Source organism: Cydia splendana, chromosome Z (assembly GCF_910591565.1).
Source record: "Cydia splendana chromosome Z, ilCydSple1.2, whole genome shotgun sequence".
Lineage (NCBI taxonomy): Eukaryota > Metazoa > Arthropoda > Insecta > Lepidoptera > Tortricidae > Cydia > Cydia splendana.
The window spans coordinates 47,608,230-47,635,794 of NC_085987.1; the positions used below are offsets into that span (position 1 = coordinate 47,608,230).

Consider the following 27,565-nt stretch of genomic DNA (forward strand, 5'->3'; position numbering starts at 1 on the left):
ATTGTTTAGTTTGTATTTTTATGTCCCAATAAAATTACCATTTCATGTTCAAGTTAAACACATTAATGTTACAACATTTTGGTATCGAAAGAAAACCACTATAAGTGGAAGAAGGGGCCAAGCAAAATGGCAATCAAATGTAAGTATCCATTGTATAGGGAATATTACGCGAAACTCTGCGTAGGGGGTGCCACTACCACAATCCATCACAATCTGGGGGTCTACCGCGAAACAAGAATATCGAAATTTCGTTATTGAACCACTCTATCACTCTTGCATATTCGAGCGATAAAGAGGCAGATAACTTAATTTCAATTTTCGCGTTTCCCGGTAGGCCCTTGTTAACAAACCGCCTTGATGCATCAATGTCATATTTTTTTGTTTATGAAAACTTCGCAAAAAAAAGAGGCGCTAGTGCTGCACTCTGGCGGCAGAACATACGCCGCATACGATCGACGTGGCGTTCAAAGAGTTAATTTATTAAATATATTTAGCTGGTTTGTTAGTGCACACCGTTGTATGGAGACCTTGCACTTTGAAACTTGGCACAGTTGATTGTTAGCTGGTCTTGAGCAGATACAGACCGGTAGGGATCGAGAACCACGTCTCATTTAGTGGGGGGGGGGGGGAGGGAGGGGCGAAGTTCGACGCCGCCGCGCTTCACTTGGAGCAACAATTCTCTAAAACTATACCTATTAGGGCATGTGACATATCATTTTCGGATAAATTAAGGATGAGAAATCTAGTTTTGGAACAAAAACAACGCACTTTCTAACAAAAAAAAAAGCATAAAGTAGAAAAGACTAAAAAACGTATTTGAGATTTTTTCATAATTACCAATTATTTTTTAAAGTGTAGCAGGAATCTGAAAACAAAAAATACAGTTGTAAAGTTACACTTATTACGCTTAAGAAAATATATAGTTTATTATACAAAACTGTTGATAAATTGGAGATAAAAAATAATATAGCGTGGGTCAGAGTGATCTCAATACAAAATATTATGAATGTGGGAAAGTTGCTTATAATTTGTTCTACAATCGTTCATTTTTTTTTAGTTTTTAATATGGTTTACGAAATACTAAAAAAAATAAACGATTGTAGAACAAATTATAAGTAACTTTCCCACATTCATAATATTTTGTATTGAGATCACTCTGACCCACGCTTAATATTATTTTTTATCTCCCATTTATCAACAGTTTTGTATAATAAACTATATATTTTCTTAAACGTTATAAGTGTAGCTTTACAACTGTATTTTTTGTTTTCAGATTCCTGCTACACTTAAAAAAAAATTGGTAATTCTGAAAAAATCACAAATACGTTTTTTAGTCTTTTCTACTTTATGCTTTTTTTTTGTTAGAAAGTGCATTATTTTTGTTCCAAAACTAGATTTCTCATCCTTAATTTATCCGAAAATGATATATCACATGCCCTAATAGGTATAGTTTTAGAGAAATGTTGCTCCAAGTGAAGCGCGGCGGCGTCGAACTTCCCCCGTCCCCCCCACTAAATGAGACGTGGCTCTCGATATCTACCGGTCTGTATCTGCTCAAGACCAGCTAAGAATCAACTGTGCCAAGTTTCAGCGCATAGTCACAAAGTGCAAGGTGTCGTGCACTAACAAACCAGGTAATTCTGGTGCTGATATACTCGTTATAACTATGCCGGTATAAAGTAAACCATCACTAGGTATTGTCATTAGTGTAACACTTCATTAAATTAGGTTATGATGTAGTTTTCATATTTTAAAACTTCTGGAATACAATTACCCAATCGGGAGCAAAATAGGCAAATAAAAAAAAACCGGGCAAGTGCGAGTCGGACTCGCGCACGAAGGGTTCCGTACCATAATGCAAAAAAAAAAAAACAAAAAAAAAAGCAAAAAAAAAACGGTCACCCATCCAAATACTGACCACTCCCGACGTTGCTTAACTTTGGTCAAAAATCACGTTTGTTGTATGGGAGCCCCATTTAAATCTTTATTTTATTCTGTTTTTAGTATTTGTTGTTATAGCGGCAACAGAAATACATCATCTGTGAAAATTTCAACTGTCTAGCTATCACGGTTCGTGAGATACAGCCTGGTGACAGACGGACGGACGGACGGACGGACGGACGGACGGACAGCGAAGTCTTAGTAATAGGGTCCCGTTTTACCCTTTGGGTACGGAACCCTAAAAACCGGACTAGTGAGTTTTTTTTACTAATACTAGTAGTTCGCCCCGAACTGAGAACTCGCGGTTAACCAAAAATTATATAGAGCGATTGCGATTGACTTTGTTCATTGTTGCACCTACTTATTAGTTATTTACTCTGAGCGTACTTAGGTACTCGTACCAAAAAGAATCTCGTACTTAGCTAGTGCGACATAAAATAGTAGAAAATAAATGAGGGCGCCACTTTCTATGTAACTGTCACATTTTTGACGTTTAATACACATGGCAACAATTTAGTATGGACATTTTTGAGGTCCATTTTATTTAATTTCTACTATTTTATGTCGCACTATCGGCGGCAATGGATCAAAAATCACGTGGATTTATTGCAAGGTCTGTGATGGAGCCCTTGACTGATAGATTTAAGCAAAGAGTAGTATGTATAATATATAGGACAAAGAGAGCCCTCTCGTGGAACTTTTTTGCATCCATTTTGAAGTACCATCTGTAATTCTTAACCAGAAATATCAACGTCAATATCAGGGGGGAGGGGCATAAATGGCGTCTAAGTATGTTACGAACGCAAAAAACTTTGACTGAAAAAAGGCTTCAGGACATTTATTAATACCTACACGAAAACAGATTAGGTACTTTAACTTGACTGTTGATGTAAATAAAGTAGGTACCTATAATACACGGCTGGAATAACACACAATTCACCACGAAACAAAATTACACGCAGCAGCTTGTGAATCTACCCGCCATGATTTTTCTAAATTTTTTGGTAATAAAGTTCTCAGCAACTGTGATGGCGTATGAAAACTTTGTTTCTTTTAACATTGTAAAACTGAAAGTTATTTTATTTATCTGAATTATGTCATAGTACAGACAATAAATGGGGTGTTATACTATTTTGAGTTTTATTTGACAAAGTTGTTTTTTTGTGACAATCGCCTCCATGGCAACGATGGCCATAAATAATCTGTTCTAACCATAGAAGGTAGGATCGTATAGAAGTGGTATACGCGTGCCTCCGTGAGGGACAAAACATACGCAAATGCGACACTGTGATTGGTCGAATTTATTTGTTGCCCACCATTATCCATACTAAAAAAAAGGTGGGCAACAAAAAATATGTGAGACTGTGATAAGGACAAACAATAATAACGCTTTCTCTGCTACTCCTACTGAAAGATACGTAAGACTATCCTGTTCTGTCAGTTATCCCCACCACTCATGCCCAATCCAGTTTAATACTAGATTCATCGTTCTAACAGATGTTTTTTTGTTTGATCCATGACCTGGATACAAGAGTTTTAAGACGTTCTGACGAAATAAAGTAGAGCCATATTTAAAAAAAAAGTTTAGAGTTAAGTAATATAGATGTCGCTATTTTTTCGAATAAAGTGTTTTATATAGTTACGACTGTCGACTCCCCTGGATTTAAGTCAAATTTTAGTATAGCGTATTAGATACAAATCATAGAGATTAAAATAAACTGTATCTGTGCTAAGCTGAAATATTTCCTGTCAAATGTCACATACTTATATTATGTTTACATTATTTTATTTTTATCTTGCTAATTATTTCAAAATGGTAAATTTAAAAACGATATTATAAAAGTGCAAACCGAGCACTTTCATTTGATACTAAATTCGACCATGTTTTTAGCTTATATAGAAAAAATAAAAATTTCATCAAGTTTTGGCAAGCAACTAAGAAATTGAATTACAAACAAAGTTTACCTGTATCCGTGGAGGGTTGCCAGGAGCCGTCCAGTATCGCCGAGCTGTTCGCGCGGAGATTCAAGGTGAGCCCGCTGGCCGCGGAGCGTGTGCTCGATACTGAAGCTAGTCACGATAATGAAGTCATAGAATTTACACGTGAGGACATCTCAAAAATCATACTGAGTATGAAACGTGGTAAATCACCGGGACATGACGGGCTCAGTGTCGAGCACATACTCTGGGCCTGTGACAAGGTTTTCATGCATTTATGCCGTCTGTTTAATTTGTGTATTAAATATAGTTATTTACCTGAGGCATTGATGCGCACTACGGTGGTACCAATTGTCAAGAATAAAACGGGCGACCTTAGCTCTGCGTCTAATTACCGGCCTATCTCATTAGGTACTATACTAGGTAAAATATTAGAGCGCCTCCTTCATCCTGAGCTGCTTAAGAATATTGAAATTGATGATGCACAGTTTGGTTTCCGTCCCGGTCTTTCGACAGATGCCGCCATATTTAGCTTAAAAAGCACCGTCAGTCACTACACGTCGCGCAAAACATCGATCTATGCGTGTTTTTTAGATCTTAGTCGCGCATTTGACCTCGTCAACTATGACATCTTGTGGGCGAAGTTACGTGCATCCCTAGTGCCTAATAGAGTGGTTAATCTGCTGAAATTCTGGTACGGAAACCAAACAAACGTTGTGAAATGGGGCGACGCAACCTCTAGCAAGTATAGGCTAGAGTGTGGGGTCCGTCAAGGGGGGGTTACCTCTCCGGTCCTTTTTAACCTGTACGTGAATGGCCTGATTGAAGAGCTGAGGAGCACCAAAACCGGCTGTCATGTAGGAAATGTTTGTGTAAATAACCTTAGTTACGCGGACGATATGGTGCTGCTCAGCCCTTCAATCAAGGGATTGAGGAGGCTACTTTCGGTCTGTGAGCATTATGGTAATGCACATGGACTGAAATATAATGTTTCCAAAACCGAGATGATGGTGTTCGCGTCGGGTTCTGGGCCGGATAGCGTACCTCCGGTGTATTTAAATGGGTCGGAAATCAATGTTGTTAGGCGGTTCAAGTGTTTGGGGCACTTGTTGACGGAACGGCTGCATGACGATGTTGACATTGAGCGCGAGCGGAGGGCCCTCGCCGTCAGAGGCAACATGCTCGCTCGGCGGTTTTCTAAATGCAGCAAGGATGTAAAAACCACACTCTTCAAGGCATACTGCTTAGGCATGTACACCTCCCAGTTGTGGATAACGTTCACGCAGAAGGCAATGAGCAGAATAAGAGTTCAGTACAATGACGCGTTCCGGGCTCTTATGCGGCTGCCGCGGTGCTGCAGCGCGTCGGGCATGTTCGCGGACGCGGGGGTCCCCGACTTTTTCGCGGTAACGAGATCCCGCGTTGCCTCGTTTTGGAGGAGACTGCGCCTTTACGACAACAAAATACTTGTGGCTGTTTCTGACGATATAAGGAGTCCGGTGTTTAAGCGCTGGATTTCTGTTCACATGGACCAGAATAGAAAATGACTTGCACTTAAAATGTGCGATCTTGATTTATTTTAACATGAGTGGCACCCCTCTACAGTGTCAGTAGTTTTAGTTTTTAAATTAGTTTTAATGCAATTTGTATATGAGTACTGCCTGAAATAAAAGCTTTTTATTTATTTATTTTATTTATTTAGCAAATAAAATGACCAGAATAGCAAGACCTCTCACAGACAGCTTTTTGGCCTTCTAAGCTCTTCTACCTCAATAATCCCTTGATCGAGCCTGCTCATAATTTAATGACTAAAATATAATGCGCTCGACTACACGTTTATCCAATTTCATTTAAATTAGAACAAATTTACTTTAGTTCTTGAGTATCAAACTATCTTCTGACAGTTCAGCTTAAAAACATCGAAATGCCGGGACGTGCCGCTAGCCAGCCGCGTGATCCAAGTCCAATTTAAGAACTTCGCTTCGCTTCGCTCGCTCGTTCGATTAGTTTGTCATGTGTTTTCCTATACTTGTTTTGTAGTATAAGACGATATTACTTGCCATTTTTGATTCCCTTGAGAATGTCGAAATACTTAATAGGTAAGTATAAGGTTAATGTGGGAGATTCCGTTGCGGGAGTGCGCTGGTGGCCTAGCGGTAAGAGCGTGCGACTTTCGATCTAGAGGTCGCGGGTTCGAACCCCGGCTCGTACCAATGAGTTTTTCGGAATTTATGTACGAAATATTATTTGATATTTACCAGACGCTTTTCGGTGAAGGAAAACATCGTGAGGAAACCGGACTAATCCCAATAAGGCCTAGTTTACCCTCTGGGTTGGAAGGTCAGATGGCGGTCGCTTTCGTAAAAACTAGTGCCTACGCCAATTCTTGGGATTAGTTGCCAAGCGGACCCGAGGTTCCCATGAGCCGTGGCAAAAATGCCGGGACAACGCGAGGAAGATGATGTGGGAGATTCCGTCCACGAGCGTATATTTCTTTGATTTTCAATCGTAGGAAAAAAACCATTTGCTTTTGATTGCTGAAACTAAAAGCAAGCTGCTTTGTTGACGAAATTATCAATGTTGTTCGTTGTTCGAGAAAAACGCTAGTGGACGGAATAGCTGCTATGACCTTACTTGCGTTTTTTGCGCCATAAACGGCCGTGTAATTTTTACAATACCGTAAAATGGGGTGAGGCGCAAAACTGACATTCAAACCTCGATAACATTTTTTTTTACATATGCAAACTGAATGATGTATATAATAAGTGTTCCGGACGTTTGTATTTTCGTTTTTATTTTATTTTGGGTAGATCCATTTCATAACTTTGACGATAAACAGGAAATCCCACCTCACCCCGTAGTCCCTATCGTAATTGGGGTGAGATAGGTTTTCATACAAAGGTGATTTTGAAAGATTGTTGGATCGATTTTTTGAAGTGAAAACTTCTTTAGCGGCGCTGAGCACTTTTTGTGATGCGGAAAAAATGTTAAACTCGCGAGAGCGTAAGACGTAGGTAACCCTTTCTTTCTACCGCGCGGCGAAAATGTATGCCTGAGCCTGCTGTTTCGTTTAGGCGGCGCAGGGCGCTTGCGTGACGTCACGTGTGACGGACACTGATACAATGTCATTGTGTTTTTCTTTTTTGATTTAAATGCCATCTAGTGAGTTTCCCTCAAACTGGTATTAATATAACTCTAGTCTCACAGTGATGTGCTTAGGGGTTTCAAGTAATGCGACGAAATAACGCTAGATGGCGTTAACCTCAATTATACATAGTGCTGCAGACATTTTGCACTAGATAGCGCTGTTATTAACATTTGAGTTACAGTGTCGTTGAGTTTTCACTTCTGCCGGTACTGCCGGAGTGCAACCCTTTGTTTTTTTTTATTATGAGTATTACTATAGCTCCATTTTAAATTGGAATACATTATTTTTGTAGCAGTAGCCTTAAAATCCCATCTCACCATTCATAACCCAACTCTCCCCGCGAACCCAACTCACCCCATTTTACGGTACTTAAAAGTTTGATTTTTTTACACCTCCAAAGGACTGAGGACCTGAGTATAATACATATATGGTTTTAAATTCAACTCGATTCCTCCACGCGTTCCCCGAGATAAAGGGTGTTGACAGACAGACAGACGTACAACAAAGTGGGTCCCTGTAAGGGTTCCGTTTTATTCCTTTTGAGGTAAGTACAGAACCCTAAAAATTAAAAGACTACGTTAATTTTCAGACTTGGTGCTATTTTTCATTGGGATATTTTTTCGAGAAGCATTATTCCAGCAAGTAACGCTTCCCTCTAGAAGACGGGGTATCGATTTGTCACTTCAAGACTATTATTATGACAAATACATTAACGCTACTGTTATAAAGAATAAGAACATAGAGAGATTGAAGAAGGCTACTACATTAAAATACTTGCAAGCTACTTTGCGTAATATGAATTTAACGGTTCGTATTTACGTCCCGATTCGAATCATGCTTATAAGAAGTATTTAGGAAGAAATGTACCTTTGACACTTACAGATCGGTTTCGTACCCTCTGTGACTTCTTATAAGGATTGTTAGAATCGGGCGGTAGTCTACAGATCAAACTTTAAGTACGATTCCCACCAAACGGGCGGTAACGGGACGCGTTTCACATTTGTACAGTAGCAAGCCGGTCGGCTCCATGCGGACGCGTACGGCTCCGGTCGGACGGACTCCATCGCTTCTGCTATACAAAATGTATAGTACCTACATTGAAAATGCGCTCCGGCGCGGCCCGACTCCAGCCGGTCTGTGGGAATCCTGCAGTACAGTACAGACAGACCAATCTGAAGGTACCTACACTGGCATCAGAATGACATTCAAATATAATTTTGATGTCAGTGAAAATACGTTGAAATCGGTCTAATAAATATGGTGTAAACCATTATTATTTTATGTGTTGCAGAAAGATTTTTGACATATTTTTGTATTATTATTTTTTATTTTTAAACTTTATTGCACATACAAAAAGTACAACAGGCGGACTTAAGACGAAACAGGAGCTGAGTTTTAAATATTTTAGGTAAATATACCCGTCTCGCTAACGGAAGCGGCACCTAAAAGTAGTGCGAAAAGGACAAGGCGAAAAATCCTGAGTAAAAACTTAAAAAATCGAGGTTTCGTACTCCTCTGTTTCCTCCTCCAAAACTTAACCAATCGTAACCAAATTTGGAAATCTAAATGATTATGAAATTATCTGTGTCGGACCGTTTTGCTTTTTTGGCTAATTGATATCAGTTTTGAATGCCACGCCTCTCATTGCGGCATAGTCAATTAGGCCATTTTGGCCATTTTTGAAGGGCTCTAGCGCCTTAAAAAACAAAAATATCAAAAAAAGCAAAACGGTCCGACACAGATATCGACAATATTAATCTGTGTTGAAAAAATCATTGCTCTAGCTTCAAAAACCACGGCGGAAAGCGAGGAGTACGTTTGTATGGAGAAATGACCACTCCCGTTGGCTCTTAATGCCGTTATAGGTATTCTCTACCAGTCAACCATAGGGCGAAACAGAAAAGAGTCCATGTGGGTGCAGTGAGAAATAAACAGAAAAAAACGTAACTTTTGAGCGAAGTAAAATATCAATATTCTAAATAAATACCTACTATATATAATTATATTATACCTTATGACTACGAGTACACTAAATACATATAAACAATATATATAAATACATATAAAATACATACATATAAACAAGGATATATACAAATACATGTACATATAATTGCACGTGCGTTAAGGGTTACCTACCTACTAATTCCTACTGTGCCTGCCTTAGCAGGTGGTTATAAAGCAAACGTTTGAAAGTTAACTTGCTTGGAGCCTGTCTGATCGTCAGAGGGAGCGAATTCCAGAGGCGGATTGCTTGTACGGTGAAGGAAGAAGAGAGAAAACCACTATGGTGAGGAAATACCGAAAGTTTAATAGAGCGGGAGGAACGAAGTTCACAACCCGGGCGAGGGGTTACAAAACTGAATCTACATTTTAGATAACTGGGAGCAGATGGCTCGAACAGTATTGAAAAAAGCAAGAAACAAAGAATTCTGAAAGTCCTACGCTGCCGAATAGGGAGCCAGTTAAGCTGGCGACGGTAATGAGATATGTGGTCGTACTTGCGTAGACCGAAAATAAACCGAATGCCGTTATTGAGCAAGCGATCGAGCCTGTTAAGTGAACTCTGTGAAATGTTTGTTGTGCACACATCAGCGTAATCGATGAGCGGTAGTATTAGTGACTGCACAAGTAATTTTTTGGTGGATATTGGGAGAAAGTTTTTTAAGGAATATAGAGAGCGTAAAGTACCAGTGACCTTTCGACTAACCTCCGAAAGTTGCCCGTCCCAAGATAGATGCCTGTCGATTATAATACCGAGATCCTTAAGGTTTACTAATATGTGGCCGAAAATTGTACGGCAAATTATCACTTCCCAAACTATTTTTCCCATAGTATCATTTGGCAAAACTATCAGATGGCAAACCAATGTTTCGCATATATAACATGTCGCAAATGATTATTTACTATATTATTCTATGGCAAAATATTTAGTTGGTCATGTTTCAAAATGTCTTTTATTGTTATGTCGAATGTATCGATAGGCATAAATTATTTTTCGCCTAATATTGTGAATAACCTACCTATCTCTGGGAGCAGTTTCGTTTTTAGGGTCATAAAAAAAACCCTAACCTACCTATCTCTGGGAGCAGTTTCGTTTTACGGGTCATAAAAAAAAAATAACCATAACCTACCTATCTCTGGGAGCAGTTACGTTTTACGGGCCATAAAAAAAAATAACCCTAACCTAGCTATCTCTAGGAACAGCTTCGTTTTACGGGTCATAAAAAAAAACCATAACCTACCTATCTCTGGGAGCAGTTTCGTTTTTAGGGTCATAAAAAAAATAACCATAACCTACCTATCTCTGGGAGCAGTTACGTTTTACGGGCCATAAAAAAAAATAACCCTAACCTAGCTATCTCTAGGAACAGCTTCGTTTTACGGGTCATAAAAAAAAACCATAACCTACCTATCTCTGGGAGCAGTTTCGTTTTTAGGGTCATAAAAAAAATAACCCTAACCTAACTATCTCTGGGAGCAGTTTCATTTTACGGGTCATAAAAAAAAATAACCCTAACCTACCTATCTCTGGCAGCAGTTTCGTTTTACGGGTCATAAAAAAAATAACCATAACCTACCTATCTCTGGGAGCAGTTTCGTTTTTATGGTCATAAAAAAAATAACCCTAACCTACCTATATCTGGGGGCAGTTTCGTTTTGCGGGTCATAAAAAGAATAACCCTAACCTACCTATCTCTGGCAGCAGTCTCGTTTTACGGGTCATAAAAAAAATAACCATAACCTACCTATCTCTGGGAGCAGTTTCGTTTTTAGGGTCATAAAAAAAATAACCATAACCTACCTATCTCTGGGAGCAGTATCGTTATATGGGTCATAAAAAAAATGCTAAATATAATTGTGTTTAAATAAAACGTATGCGAAGTTTCAATTTGGGCAAACGTTATTTAACAATAAATAGTTAGGTATAATAAAACATTTGCTTAGTGACTATTTTGCTAAATAAATCGTGGTAAAATGAACATCTGCTAAATAAAATTGTGATCAAATAAAAATTATGCTAAATAATAATATGCTAAGCATTGGTTTGCCAACTAAAAGTACTGCAATAAGTTGGTTGGGAAGTGAAATTAGGCGAAAAATGTTTCGGCGAGATGGCAGTACACCCATCTGCATACAGATGGTGAGCGTAATGTTACTTGGCAGAAATGTCGTTTGGCAGAATTACCTTTCCCATATATCATTTAGCATACCATCATTTCGCAGAGTTTTAAAATCCAGAACCATATTTTGGCATACTGTTCATAATAGTCTTTTAAACGAGTATTAATTTCGCAGATAAATTTATTGCATAATATTTAGGTAGCATAAAGTTATCAAGATGCATTAAGGTGGTTCGCCTAGGTTACTCAAAACTTAACTCTCGCTAGATGGCACCACTTTTGCAAAATTTCAGGTTTTATTTTTTTGTGAAATGGTCATGGTATTTGTATACTTAAAAGTATGTTTCGCGCACTCTTTAAATAAATATTGAACTATTAAAATAAACATTGAATACTTCATTGTGCAAAAACCACCTTTTTAATTCGACGGAGTGTTGCTGTCACGCTTTTTCCTACTATTACTCACACATGCAAACAGTGTTTCCGTGATCCTTGTAGTAGACAATTTCACACAACGTAAGTATGTTGCAATAGCGTAACGGTATGTTCGTGGAAATACGTGCAAGAGGATTGGGGTTCAAGACTGGTGCGAGTAGGTAATTTCTTTTTGTTTATTTTAGTCTTTTTGTGTTATCTTACCTTTAAACGAGCAATTATTATATATATATTTTTATTTATATATTTGGATGATATCAGAAACGGCTCTAATGATTTCAATGAAATTTGCTATAAGGGGTTGGATCTCTTAGCTAGGTCTGATCTGTGAGAAAACACGCATTTTTGAGTTTTTATATGTTTTCTAAGCTTTGGTCGGTCTCCCAGATATTCAATCTCTTCTTCCTCGCGTGGGGTCCGCTTGGCATCTAATCCCAGAATTGGCATGGGCACTAGTTTTTACGAAAGCGACTGCCCTGACCTTCCAACCCAGAGAGTTAACTTATTGGGATTAGTCCAGTTTCCTCACATTGTTTTCTTTCACCGAAAAAATAGGTATCGATATATAAATAGGTTTCGGTAAATAGGTATCAAATGATATTTCGTACCAAATATCATTGGTACGAGCTGGGGTTAGAACCCGCGACCTCCGGATTGCAAGTCGCACGCGCTTTCCGCTAGGCCACCACCGCTCCCCCAGATATTCAGTATTAGTTGGTATTAGGGTATGTGCGGAAAGAGAAGAGTCGTAGAATGTATGGCTCCCCTACATTTCAAGACTCTTCTCTTTCCGCACAGACTCTATCAATAAATTACTTTATCAACGTTTTCAAAAAAAATATTCAATACCTGATTTTCACAGCTTTTAGGGTTCCGTACCCAAAGGGTAAAACGGGACCCTATTACTAAGACTCCGCTGTCCGTCCGTCCGTCCGTCTGTATGTCACCAGGCTGTATCTCACGAACCGTGATAGCTAGACAGTTGAAATTTTCACAGATGATGTATTTCTGTTGCCGCTATAACAACAAATACTAAAAACAGAATAAAATAAAGATTTAAGTGGGGCTCCCATACAACAAACGTGATTTTTGACCGAAGTTAAGCAACGTCGGGCGGGGTCAGTACTTGGATGGGTGACCCTTTTTTATAGATAATGGTACGGAACCCTTCGTTTGCGAGTCCGACTCGCACTTGGCCGGTTTTACCTAAAATAAAATGAAAACATTTATTTAAGTATTTTTTTTATTTTGAATTCAAGTACAAGTACATTTTTTTCATATTTGTTATCCGTAGTAGTCCCTGTACCTGAAAGAAATATAATATCATGAATCATGATAGGAAAAAATCTCTGATGTAATAGGAAGAAAGATGATGCAACAATATGGATTCTAATAATGTTATAATCGAGTTATAATTTACTTACCTGGTAGTAACTGTAATTGTGTTCTTCATTCATGGACAAAAAATCCATTATTTTCAACCACAGGAAATATTATACATTTCTTTTTTATTGCAGTGAGGATGTCCTGATTGTAAAAATCAAAGAGATTAGGTAGAGTACAATTTCTAATTATCTTTGTAAAAAATAAACAAATACGCGTAGTCATTCGCTTTTTGAAAATAAGAAAAATTAAATAAACATATAAAAAAAAACAATACGAAATTTAGGTGTAAAAAAATTACAAAAAGTTATATCCCAGCATACAATGCTGGGGATCGAACCGGGAACTTTCCGATTGAAAGCAAAAAAGCGACTGTTTGCAAAACACGCCATGATAGTTCTTAGCTAAGCTGACGAATTTCGGGTACTTATTCTCGCTTCAGTCAATTAAGTACCTGTCAACAAAATTGCACTAAACATGACGGCACTCCAAATTCGCGCCGTGGTCAGCCCGGCAACGTCGGAAATAGTATGGCAACGTCGCAAATGTATCTGTACACGACATTTGTGACACACACATACGTAAAATTGATGAAAATTTAACTATGATTATTGCATGATTTCTGTATGAAACATTGTTTTCCTATTAATTTCGCGCAAACGAATATTCGAAAGTAGATAAATGCGGAAATATTTATGTACTAATAGTGTGTAGTGACTTAATGCAATGCGATTGAATTTTGTATGAAAATCGAACCACCTTAAAGCAAAAAAAAAACAAAAAAGATTACACAAAAATCGGCTTGTTGAAGGCAATAGGTGCTAATTTAAAATTAGCTTAGTTATTATTATGAAAACTTTAATATACTTTGAGAAATTAATAATTTAAATTAATAATAATTTTGTACTTTGAGAAATTGTTTTTATGTAATTTGAGGATTTTCAATTTATTCTCTTAAGCGAAGTGGTAACATACCGACGCACAGAGTTATGATGGAATTGCTGTTTACTAGTTTTTAAAGTGTTTATGGTGTATGTGTATATGGTAAAAGAATCAGTATAAAGTCTGTCGGGTAATAAAATAATATTATAAAAAATTTGCTCCATTTATTTATAATAGCCATTGCGTATATTAATATTATGCTCTAACCTAATCAATTCTTCTGGCAGTTGTTCGTTTTTGTAGGAGGTCACAGCTCTAACCTAACCTAACCCACTTTTCTGCTGGCCGTTCGTTTTGTAATGAGGTCGCAGTTCTAACCTAACCTAACCCACTTTTCTGGTGGCCGTTCGTTTTGTATGAGGTCGCAGTTCTAACCTAATCTAACCCACTATTCTGGGAGCCGTTCGTTTTATACAGGAGGCCGCAATTACAACCTAACATAATCTTCTTATCTGGCACAGGTTCAATTTTGTTTGGAGGTCACAGTTCTTACTTAACGTAATGCACTTTTCTGCAAGTAGAAAAACATTATGCCATAATGAAAGCATGCTGCAGGATGATTATGGTACATAAAATTATGCTAAACCAAAGTCTGCAAAAGTAATCTTCTGCTAAATAATATGCTGCAAAATGTATTGTATGCTTAGTAATAATAATGCAAAGTAATATTTATGCCTAATTATCATTCTACTAAAAGTGTTTCTGCGATATATGTTATGCGAAGTGTATTTCTGACAAACAATATTATGCCAGAAGAGGGGAACCCACTAAATATTCATACGCTAAATTTTAATTTTAATAATTTAAGTCACAGGTTTATTGTAAACATTTACACCCCTATTCATAAACGCGCTATAAACCTCAATTAGCTAATAATCGTTTGTCTTTACCTGTCATGTTGACTTATGTATTTGTAAGAAAGGGATAAAACATAACTTAACTAAATCAGGCCCGTAAAGTTTTATGAATGAGGGGGTTAGAGTCTGTGCGGAAAGAGAAGAGTCGTGAAATGTATGGGACCCAATACATTCTACGACTCTTCTGTTTCCGCACATACTCTATAGGTACAGTCAGCAATACTATTCGCTTAGCATTTTGCATACAAACTTCTACGTAGGAGAGTACCTTTTCTCTGCGGCTGACTGTACGTGTTTACAGCGTGTATCTAATACCTTTAAACGAGCAATTCTTGTATATTTATATGTTTACTAGCTTTTGCCCGCGTCTTCGTCTGCGTGGAATTAGTGCCCGCAGCTAAAGTGGGTTTAGCGCCTGGATAATGCTAAGCAATCATTCAATTCGCGCATTGCTTACTTCAATTATTAGGCAATTCATTAAATTCCACCCTATGCACTCTCTTCGGAGATGATTTCCGACATAAAAACTATCCTATGTCCTTCCCCGGGACTCAAACTATATATATATATATCTATACCAAATAGCTATAGCTGCTTACGCGTGATAGACAGACAGACACACTTTCGCCTTTATAATATTTAATAATAATTAGTATGGATTTATATATACCATCATCATCATCATAACTTAAGAGCTTTGCTCTTGTCGGTGGAGTACCTAATCGCCAATCTTTTCTTTCTTGTGCTAGTCTTTTAATTTCCTCATACCACGCATTATTTTTTATTTGGCTGAGATAAGTAATTCTAGGTCTCCCTTCTTCTCTTGTCCTCTCAATCCTGCCCTCCAGGATGTCCAGGAAGAAGTTATCATACAGTCTGTAAATTAACGAAAAACATTTACTTAAGCCCGTTAATGAATGTGACACACTGAGCAACTTTTACTATGGCACCAACCCCGAAATCGAGAAAAAAGCGGCCAAGTGCGAGTCGGACTCGCCCATGAAAGGTTCCGTAGCAGCAAGTAACATAATAAAATTGCGGTTTACGATTTATGACGTATTAAAAAAAACTACTTACTAGAATCACGTTCAAACCAATTTTCGGCGGAAGTTTGCATGGTAATGTACATCATATATTTTATTTAGTTTTATCATTCTCTTATTTTAGAAGTTACAGGGGGGGGGGGGGACATTTTACCACTTTGGAAGTGTCTCTCGCGCAAACTATTCAGTTTAGAAAAAAAATATATTAGAAACCTCAATATCATTTTTGGAGACCTATACATAGATACCCCACACGTATGGGTTTGATGAAAAAAAAGTTATTGTGTTTGAGTTCTAAGTATGGGGAACCCCTAAAATGTAGGTATTATTTCTTTTTCTATTATTATGTGAAAATCTTAATGCGGTTCACAGAATTGCATCACACACACTTACCAAGTTTCAACAGTATAGTTCTTATAGTTTCGGAAAAAAGTGTCTGTGACATACGGACGGACAGACAGACAGACGAATTCATAACGGTTCCGTTTTTTGCCATTTGGCTAGGGAACCCTAAAAATTGACTCTCCCATAGAAAATTTCAATGATACCATACCAGTAAAATGTATGAATAAACAACTTTTTTTTCACGATTTCGGGGTCGGTGCCATGGTAAAAGTTGCTCAGTGTGACCTACACATTAACGGGTTTGAGTAAATGTTTTTCGTTAGTTTACATACTGTATATTTCGGGGATCTCGGAAACGGCTCTAACGATTTCGATGAAATTTGCTATAGGTATAGGGGTTTTCGGGGGTGATAAATCGATCTAGCTTGGTCTTATCTCTGGGAAAACACGCATTTTTGAGTTTTTATATGTTTTCCGAGAAAGCTCAGTCTCCCAGATATTTTTAAATAAAAAAGACCAATTCAAGTTGTAGTTATTCGATCTGTCTCCGATATGATATTGATCTGTTAGTGTCAAAAGTGACATTTCTTCAACCAAAAACGTCACTTTAGACACTGACAAAAGTGACAAATCGGTATCATATCGGAAAAAAGCGGTATCCAGAGGGGATGATCGAATCGACTGATTTGATCAGAAATGAAATTGGTTTCAATCTCCAATTTAATCACCAATTTTAGATTTAAATGATATCAGAGCTAGACTAGACAAAAAAATCCAAAATCGCTCTCCTTCTTGATGCGACTGGCAAATTATATTACTTTTAAGGAACCGGGTTTTTAAACCTAATTAGACCCCGCTGAATCCGAATTTGCCGGTTGCTCGATCGAAATCTTGACCGGAAGTGAGATATTTGACATTAAAGGTCCCTTTTTTTAGTTTTTCGTAAATAACTCTTAAAAAGTGGCCAATATCAAAAAATATTGTAAAACGTTAATAATCTACACAACATTTTGAACAAAAAAGATTCAGTACACTTTTTGCAGGGATCAATATTTTAAAAGATAATAAAGAGGAAAAGTTAATTATAATAAATTCTAAAAGTTCCTTGTTTTTAAATTTTTCGTTAATAATTTGAAAAGTACGAATCATAGCAAAAAGTCTTATACAGAAATAATAAACATAAAATTTCCTACAAGAAACAAGTAGAGCACTTTTTGCTAGGATCAATATTTAAAAAGACAAAGCAGGGTAATTTAATTATAATCAATTTTAAAATCCCTTTTTAGTTTATTGTAAATATGTAACTCGTACACGGTGTCCCATAGCAAAATAGGTTTATAAGAATGAATTATCTACATAAAATTTTCTCCAAAAAACTTCTTGAACACTTTTCTCTAGGATCAATATTTAAAGCGATATTAAAGGAAGAAAGTTAATTACAATCAGTTCACAGGTCACTTTTTTTTAGTTTTTCGTAAATAACTCGTAAACGGTGGCCCGTTGCAAAACATAAAATTGTCCACAAAAAAGGTTCTGTACACTTTTTTGCTAGCCAAATTGGCGTTTGCGTCCGCACGTCCTGATTCGATGGGGCAATTTAATCAAATTGGCGAAAAATTGACTAGTCTGGATACGCTTAAAAATCGAATAACTAAGCTTCAAATGGAAATTAAACGTAGGTTTCAGCACTCAGTAACAATTTTTTTTTAATAAAGCCATAACAATTCATTTTTGTTTTTTTCTTTTCGTCAGCAAGTGTATAACTATACGTTTTGTATAAAATAAGAGTAATGATAAATTGCGTGCTGATTTATTGTGTAGGGAAAAATTAAAGACATACCGTAAACACTATAACATTGCCCTTTATATATAAAAGTAGTTACAGGTACACTTTCTGAAGAAAGCGTAGAAAGTGTACAGATACTACTTTTAAGTTTTTTCGCTTGTACTGAATTGTGACGTGGTGGGCAAAGTTATGTTGAAAGGGCAATGTTATAGTGTTTACGGTAATGTTTTGGTTGGTCAAGCATATCAAAGTTAATTCTTTTGGACCTATCTACCCATAGAATACTTATGTGGTCGTATCAAAATACACGCAAGTATTTCATCAATACAAAACGAATAATCATTATTCATTAATCATGCTATAAATACAACAATAATTTAACATAGGTACCTACATTTGTGTCACTTAACTTAAAAACTCGGTTCAATAATAATAATGATTAGAAGATAAACATAATTTTGACGAATGTAGCAAATTTATAGTGTAATTTTCATCTTGAAATTAAGAAAATCTAAATCTAAATCTAATCCATTCGACTCTCTCAGCAAATATCTACCCTATTACCTTTTACCCGACTACGGCAACGCAAAAGGAGGGTTATGATTTTGACCGGTATGTATGTGGGTATGTATGTATGTATGTTCATCTGTTCCCTCATAACTTCTAAAGTTCTCATTATAATTTAACAAACGACATGTCATTCGAATCGCCTTAATCGTCCGCTGGTTATAGGCTATATGACGACACAAATAAATGAACACAGCGCCCTTTAGAGGTCCTAAAGTCACGATCCAAAAAAATAAAATTAAGTAATGATGGCGTGTTGTATATCATTGAAAGGGCTTAATTAGCACATTTCAAATATATACAATATTGTTAGCTTTTGCACCCGGATTTACTTGCAAGCATCCGATAAAACATTAAGTTATCGGGTAGGTAATTAGAACTAGGAATCTACAAGCGCTCTGAATTTTATCTGCGGGTTACCCGACTACGGCGATACAAGAACGTTTTTGCAAAAGAAATTTGTTTGGCCCCTATACAGGATGTTTTTCTAAATTACCTGCAATATTTAACAACGTGAATAGGTATAGAGGTCGAGATCAGCCAAAATGTATGAAACAGACAATTCTTTTTACGAGATCGGGTTTAGTTCCATAGTAAAAGTCGGTCAGAATATTCACCTCATAAAATATTGCAGGACAATAAAACGCCCTGGTAGTGGTCAGGCGAAGCATACTGTAACGTACATATGTGACGCACCACACTAAGGTGCCCCGCCCCCACACTAGAAGGGTCAGCGTTGCCCGATTTAGGTGCGGCACTGTACGTGTACCATAACCGGGCGCCTTCGGCCCGACGTACGTGGCGCGCTGCATGCGGTCCAACCAAAGCCGGGGGCTCTCATACTAAAACCGTCGGGCGTAGCCCGACGTACCTACGCGGCTTGCTGCACGCTGTCCAAAGCCGGGCGCCTTCGGCGCCCTCATACTACGTAGCGCAAAAAATAAACCGGTCAAGTGCGAGTCGGACTCGCCCACCGAGGGTTCCGTACTTTTTAGTATTTGTTGTTATAGCGGCAACAGAAATACATCATCTGTGAAAATTTCAACTGTCTAGCTATCACGGTTCGTGAGATACAGCCTGGTGACAGACGGACGGACGGACGGACAGCGGAGTCTTAATAATAGGGTCCCGTTTTACCCTTTGGGTACGACACCCTAAAAAATACAACATAATATAATTTACTAAATTTTTTATATATTTACAGAGAGATATTCAGAAGATAGCCGTGGTCGTATGCCACTTTACCTTAAAGTTTATAATCGTGGCATACGACCACGGCTATCCTCTGAATACCTCTGTAAATATTCAAAAAAAAAATAGTAAATTCTATTATGTTGTATTTTTTTATTTGAAAATGATAACATTTATAATATTTCCTGTATGATAATTTCAGATAAGAATTCTATCTTGTTTCATAATTTTTAGAGCGCGATTTGCAGTAGTCGGGTTTTGGTTTATGAACTTATTTTTTTGTTAATAAGTACCAAAATCGCATAATCTGACAGATGGATTTGCCCGAGTTTGAAGTTAAGCGACTCATTTGTACTATATTTTTACAGATGCCGTGTGAGGATTGTCCGGATGTGTACCTTCCAGTCTGTACGGAATTAAATGGAACCTATACTACATATAAAAATAGGTGCCTGTTTAGATGCCGAAACGAGACGGATGCAGTAGAAGTGAGAAGGGGAATCTGCATTTACTGGTAGATTAAAAGAATGAATACACGATAAAAACAATTTTATTGAGAACAGGGGCTGCAGAATTGAAAAGAATTAATACACGATAAAATCTGCTTCAATATTTTTATTTCAGAAGTAAAGTAATTGAAAGAAAAAGAGTAAGGTAAGTAATTGAAAGAATTATATGGCACACCCGCTCTTTTTCTTGTCAATATTTCTCATTTATAATTATTTCAATTACTTACTTTACTCTTTTTCTTTCAATTACTTTACTTCTGAAATAAAAATATTCAAGCAGATTTTATCGTGTATTAATTCTTTTAATTCTACAGCCCCTGTTCTCAATAAAATTGTAAAAAAACGTGACAAAATATTTATGAACCAGTAAATAGACATTTATTTTGTTGCCATGTTTATATTTTCATTCGATGAAACTAAGCTCATTAGGTGTTTCAAAGAGCTTTTAAGCCATTTGTTACCTTATCAAACATTGATTTGAAAAAACCAATATATTTCATACAATCATCATACAATACCAAAGTTATTATCACATATTTAATTACACAAACGGGTCTACCCGTAGACCTGTTTGTGTATTTAAATATGTGTACCTACGAAACGCGAGAGTTTAAAGTGTTATAAAAATATTATCATTGTCAAAATACTTTTGGTCGCTACTGTACAATAATTTATGTACATACTACATGCATACAAAACCTAGTAAGGATGTGAGACATACAAGTTAAGTTTTGGCGATGTCACTTTATTTCTTGGAGCCTTACTAGCTTTTTTAACAGGGAATTTGGTGGTAAATAGTGTTTTTTTTTTCATTTGTTACCATACCAGTGGTAAAATGATGAGTGATATGCCAGTACAAGAGCACTTACTAAGTACCAGAACCAGGTCCATACCGGAAGGCATGAGACTTACAAAGGCACTAGCTGCAACGAAGTCAGTTCCACTCACTTCCATTAGAAGAAGTGACGGAAGAATGACTGAAACGGGGCTAGAAACCCTCAAAGTTATGTGTGACACACACTTCCCAGGCTCGATAATACATCAGAGCGTAACGGACGATGTAGCAACCGGTGCAATGGAACAATCCATCAGCACGACCAGGTACAACTGGGACACGTCTAAAAAGGTAGTAGATCACGATAAGATACAATGGGCACTATCCACATTTCAACCATACAAAGCCCCGGGGCCAGATGGAATCTACCCCATACTACTACAAGAGGGCGCCAATGTACTAATACCGCACTTAGGTAGACTGTACAGAGCGTGCATAGCCTTCGGACACGTACCGCGTGTGTGGAGGATGGTAAAGGTAACGTAGTACTTGCCTAAACCAGGCAAAGCAGATTACACAGAAGCCAAATCATACAGGCCGATAAGTCTGTCATCGTTTTTCCTCAAAACACTGGAGAAACTGGTAGACAGACACATAAGGGATGGTCCTCTTAAGAGGCATCCGCTGCACCAATTGCAGTGTGCGTATCAGCCGGGTAAATCGACTGAAACGGCACTACACCTGGTGACAACCAGAGCGGAACAGGCGATAGAGAACAAAGAACTATGTCTGGCCACTTTTATAGACGTGGAGGGGGCATTTGACCGCACCACGTATCAGGCAATCAATATTGCAGCATCTAAACATGGCATAGAACCAACAATCTGTAGATGGATTGGTACTATGCTAAATAGCCGACTAATAAAATCCTCCCTTATGGGAGATGAAATATTAGCTACGGCTACGAAGGGTTGTCCACAGGGTGGGGTTCTCTCACCAACTCTCTGGAGTCTGGTAGTTAACTCACTGTTGGAAGAACTAAACAAAGGCCCAATACATACGGTAGGGTACGCACATGATTTAGTGATTCTTGTAAACGGGAAATTCCCGGGAACAGTATCGGAAATCATGAATAAAGCACTGAAGCAAGTGGAAAGATGGTGCAACTGTCATCAACTCTCCATAAACCCAGGCAAAACAGTAGTAATACCGTTTACCAGGAAAAAGACCCTTAATGGCATGAAGCAGCTGAAGCTTTATGGAAGGGTACTGGAAATGTCCAATGAAGTGAAATATCTAGGCGTTACACTAGATAAAGAGCTGAACTGGAGAAAGCATGTCGAACTAACAACCACCAAGGCACTTAGAGTGTTTGGAATGTGTAGATCGGCTTATGGCAAAACGCGGGGTCTAAACCCAAAGGTACTAAGATGGATCTATACCATGATGGTAAGACCTATCATCTTGTACGGATGCCTGGCATGGTGGCCAAGGACACTAAAGAGCACATGCAGGGATGCCCTTATGAAAATACAAAGAACGGCATGCATGGCTATTACTGGCGCGTTTAGAACGACGCCAACAGCGGCGATGGAGGTACTGCTAAACCTCTCGCCGCTACACCTAGTGATACAATCTGAGGCGCGGAAATCGCTACACAGGTTGACCCTAACAGGCCTCTGGAGCGATAGCAAGCCAAAGACCAAACACACAAACATGGAATGCGACAATTTCATGAAAAGGATTACGAACATGGGCTGCGATAAGATGCAACCCAAGTTTGTGTTCCATATTTTAACGTTAAAATTCCAACAAGGGCTGAGTGGACCGAAGGTCTTGAAGTACCAATCTCTGATGAAAACGACATTATATGGTACACAGATGGGTCTAAGACAGAATCTGGTACGGGGGCAGGCATTTATGCAAATGACTTTAGTAGTAGTATAAGCATGGGCAATTACGCCACTGTCTTCCAAGCCGAGACATTCGCTATAATTGCCTGTGTGCATGAGAATATAGTTAGGCGAACCCAAGGGAAGAATATCTATATACTCAGCGACAGTCAGGCCGCTCTCAAAGCGCTCGAAGCTCCCAGAGTGGACTCTAGACTGGTATATAATGGCGTCCAAGCTCTGAACCAGCTTGGAAGGCAAAACAGGGTGCAACTGGTATGGATCCCAGGGCACGAGGGATTCATAGGCAATGGAAATGCAGATGAACTCGCCAGAGCCGGATCTGTAAGTAACCTTATAGGTCCGGAACCATTCGTGGGGCTCTCACAGGGAACCATCACAACGGCTATTAAAGACCATACCAAGACCAAACACCAGGAAGAATGGGATAGTCTGACGGGTCTAAAGCATGCAAAGCTCTTTATGCAAGGAATAGACTTCGGCTGGAGCAAAAAGCTTTGGAAACTTAGCAAAAGACAACTCCAAATCATAACGGGGGTGTTTACTGGCCATTACGGGGTCAAAGGATTTCTGGCCAAGATGGGACACTCTGACAACACCGATTGTCGTATGTGTGGCGAAGAGGAAGAGACAGTAAGACACCTAATGTGTGAATGTCACGCCCTCGCCAGACAAAGAATGAAGGACTTTGGAGCAGGATACCTGGAACCAAAGGACTTTAAAACGCTACCCATGAGCTCCATCATCCGACACATGGATATGGTGGGAAAAGCTCTTGAGTAGTTGACGGATCTCTTCTAGGGGGTAACTGCACAAAAGATCCCTATGGGTCGAAGTGTATCCGCAAGGGCCCCCGAAAACAATAAGATAAGATAAGATAAGATAAGTACCAGAACGGGATTATTAAGACGTTAACATCGGTACTTACATATTCATACTTAGTAAGGGGTATCAAATGTGCAAAAATAATAATAAAAATAATAATAATACATATTATAAGATAGTTATGAATGTTGATAATTATATGCAGTGGTCATTAATCTACCCATTCATGTACAAAATTTTATTTGAATCTGAAGCCCCTACTAGATTTCGATATAGGACAGCCTTCTTTACCAGTTGCTTTTCGATGAAGGAAAACATCGCGAGGAAACCGAACTAATCCCAATAAGGCCTAGTTTCCCCTCTGGGTTGGAAGGTCAGTTGACAGTAGCTTTCGTAAAAACTAGTGCCTACGTCAAATCATGGGATTAGTTGTTTAGGTATGGGTGACCCTATTGAGGAGATGAGGTAAACAAAGTTAACTTTATAACACCGATTTATTCCGACTCCAAATCATTATCTCAGAAGGTTACGAAAATAGATTTACACAAGGACGGGACCAGAATCAGGCGGCGCCGCGGTATCGTCCTAGTTAGTTAAGTATGTGCGCACTATTAGATATGGGCTATTAATTGAAAGGCACATACCGTAAAATGGGGTGAGTAGGTGCAAAACTGACATTCAAACCTCGATAACATTTTATTTTTACATATGCAAACTGAAAGGTGTATATAAATAAGTGTTCCGGACGTTTGTATTTTAGTTTTTATTTTATTTTGGGTAGTTCCATTTCATAACTTTGACGATAAACAGGAAATCCCACCTCACCCCGTAGTCCCTCGTATTTGGGGTGAGTTGGGTTTTCATACAAAGGTGATTTTGGAAGATTGTTGGATCGATTTTGTTTTATTATGAGTATTACTATAGCTCCATTTTAAATTGGAATACATTATTTTAGTAGCAGTAGCCTTAAAATCCCATCTCACCCCCCTTTCAACCCTTCTCTCCCCATTCATAACCCAACTCTCCCCGCGAACCCTACTCACCCCATTTTACGGTAGCGATTTATAAGAGTTGGAATTTATTATCGCAATATTGCAAGGCAAGGTGTGCTGAGTGCTCCTATTCATAGCTACCAAGGTACTAAAGCACAAGCGAAGTCCTTAAGATTAGGAACTATGGGCTGTTGTTTTTTATTCAATAGTTTACATGTGTGAAAGAGAAAGTAGGTACCTGTTACCATAAGTAAATTAAATATAATTTACCTCTACTTGAGTTGCTGTAATTATTTGTATTATTTTATTGTATTGTGGTGTACAATGAAGCGTATTGGTATTGTATAAACAGACTACTTTTAACTAAAATAGGATTGAAAATGCATTAGGCAACAGCAACACGGCCGAGTGTGATATTATTGTTGATCGTGCACCGGAGGTAGCACGCAGTCGGATGGCCGAGTGTGATATTTCATAAGATTTCAAGAATAAATTATAATTATTTTGTGGAAGTTATGTTAAACTTATGGCATTCAGTGGGTAGTGATTAAAAATGTGATTTGTGTTTACCCGAATATTTGTTAATTAATCTGTGGGTAGTCGCGAAAATGACCTTTCTCTCCTACCCGCCAATTCTAATGATTAGAAAGTATAAATGTAACTTACCATGGGATGGAAGGGGCGTTCTCGCTTGGCGCTTGAACCAGTAACATGTAGCACGAAGGATACGGTTTGTTAACTTAAGTAAGAAGTTGGGGTAAAATAAAAGTAATTGATTGTACAGTCAACAACAGAGCTATGAATACAGGCAAAGGGTCAAAAATATGTATACAGTACTTTATTGCCTGTACATTAAGGTCGTGTATACATGTTTTTGGCACTTTGCCTGTATTCATAGCTCTGTTGTTGACTGTACCAAGGATTTTGATACATCACACGAAGCTTAAACAATACATGCTTAGCCACCAACTTAGCCAGGAAACCTGCTTACATGATACAAGCTGCCTGTAGTTTCTGTTTTTACTTACCACTTAGATTACGTTCCCTTTGCACTTAGTTTAGTTTGCGTAGCTGCCGTATGTCGCTAGCTGTAAAGCCCCCTCCAGACTATGTGCGTGAATCGCGGCGCGACTTCGCGGTGCGAAAATTCGTGACGTTGACGTATGACTCCACACTCGCAAACTTCACGGTGATTTCGCAATTTGGTTCGCGCCAAGATGGCTGAAAAGCATCAGCTGATCGAGTTCAACTGTCATTTATCTACGGCATCATACATACTTGCTGTGGCTAATTTTCCATTTTGTTTTGTTGTAAAACCGTAAATTATAGCTGTTATATATAATATAATTAATATTTATCTTGCAACTGATGAGAGTGATGAGGCAAAATAGTGTGTAATGTGAAGTCTTGCTAGTTCGCGCTTCGCGCCTCCTTTGCGGGCCGAAAAACCGACAAAAAACGGGGAACAATGCGCGAAGGCGTGAACAATCTGCAAAATCGACGCCACACTCGCGTTCGCGGCTTCGCACCGCGATTAGCGCATGAGTGTGGAGGGTCCTTAAATATCAGGCGCAATGTACGGCCAAGATGAGTTTGACCAGATATAATAGCTGTATATTGTACCATACATAGTAATTTATTGTCATGTATTTTTAACTAATATCTATCTTTGTCTTTTGTATGTTGTATATATTAATTTTGTTGTGATCATGTTATTTTACCTGTCGTGATTGTTTCACCGGATGGTCTCATCGGAAGATCAGCGCTGGAAGTCGCCAGCAACATGCTGAGGAGGTGAGACCATTTCGTGGCAGTTTCTCCTTTTTTTTATGTTTCTCTGCTTGTTTAATTTCCTTTTTTGTGTATGTGCTAATCTATTCTAATAACATAACTTCCGTGAGACACAGACATATTAAATATATTAAGAACGGGTCACTCGCGTATTTTAAGTCGAAAAACGCTCGACATGTTTCACTCCGTACCGAGGAGTGTCATCAGGAGCTAGCGTTTACGGTGACGTGATCAATCATACATTTAATTCAGGCATAAGCCCTTATCATTTGTTAGTAATACGATATAAATTAATCTTATTATGCTAATGTTAGTAAGTACAAATAAATAATACAAAATATCTACATTTAATAAAGCAGACTGCCACATTCCAAACACTACCGCCGTACGTGCATCAGCATCCAGTGGTATTGGAACGGGCAGTCTAGCCTCTCGGCCAGCACACGTTGGAGCTACCGCGCAACCGCTGCATCAGTGAGGCAGTACGCTTCCGCGTTATGGCGTGAAAGCCATCGGTTGAGCCTCCGCGAACATACCTGATGCACTGCAGAAGCGCGGCAGACCCCACAGTATCCGAAAAGCATTATTATATTGTACTCTCAAGGTATTGAGAGTACAGTCAGCAGCAGATATACCTGAGCGGGCAAGGTGTCCAAGAAAACATATTCACTTCAATCGTCACAAAAATAAGGACATCTAATAAGTTGTATAGCGTGTGACAGGGACAGCACGCCCACGCGTGCGTTAGAAAGGGATATCACGCCTTGTGAGCGTCTTCCCAAGAGAACCAATCGCGGTCGACTCCCGGCTCGCTTCTTAACAGATTAAGCCGTGAGTCAACTTATGATAGGCGCGTGTGCCGCCATGTTGTATCGCGTGATCGCTGAGGGCGCTGCGCGCGAGTTAGTTCGGTAGCCGACACCTTTGTGTATAAACGTATGCGCGTATCCGACCCTACGACCGATCATAGCTTTGTTCAATTGTAACAGTTTTAGTATTTTAATGTGTAGTGGACTGTTGTATCGTAATCCGTGTACTTTAAGTTTAATAAACTGCTTTT

At 38.5% G+C, this 27,565-nt stretch overlaps 1 long non-coding RNA gene across 3 annotated transcripts; it reads left to right on the top strand.

The window, feature by feature from the left end:
• The first annotated feature begins 9 nt into the window (after window positions 1–9).
• Window positions 10–27,565, top strand: LOC134804961 (uncharacterized). 3 transcript variants are annotated; one of them, XR_010146217.1, is made up of 5 exons: window positions 11–139; window positions 3,833–3,971; window positions 7,617–7,834; window positions 20,069–20,214; window positions 26,862–27,565. It is a non-coding gene; the product is annotated as an uncharacterized LOC134804961 (long non-coding RNA). The 3 variants fall into 3 exon arrangements; XR_010146215.1 differs by lacking the exon at window positions 26,862–27,565 and having other exon boundaries at window positions 10–139; window positions 20,069–22,707; XR_010146216.1 differs by lacking the exons at window positions 3,833–3,971; window positions 26,862–27,565 and having other exon boundaries at window positions 29–139; window positions 20,069–22,707.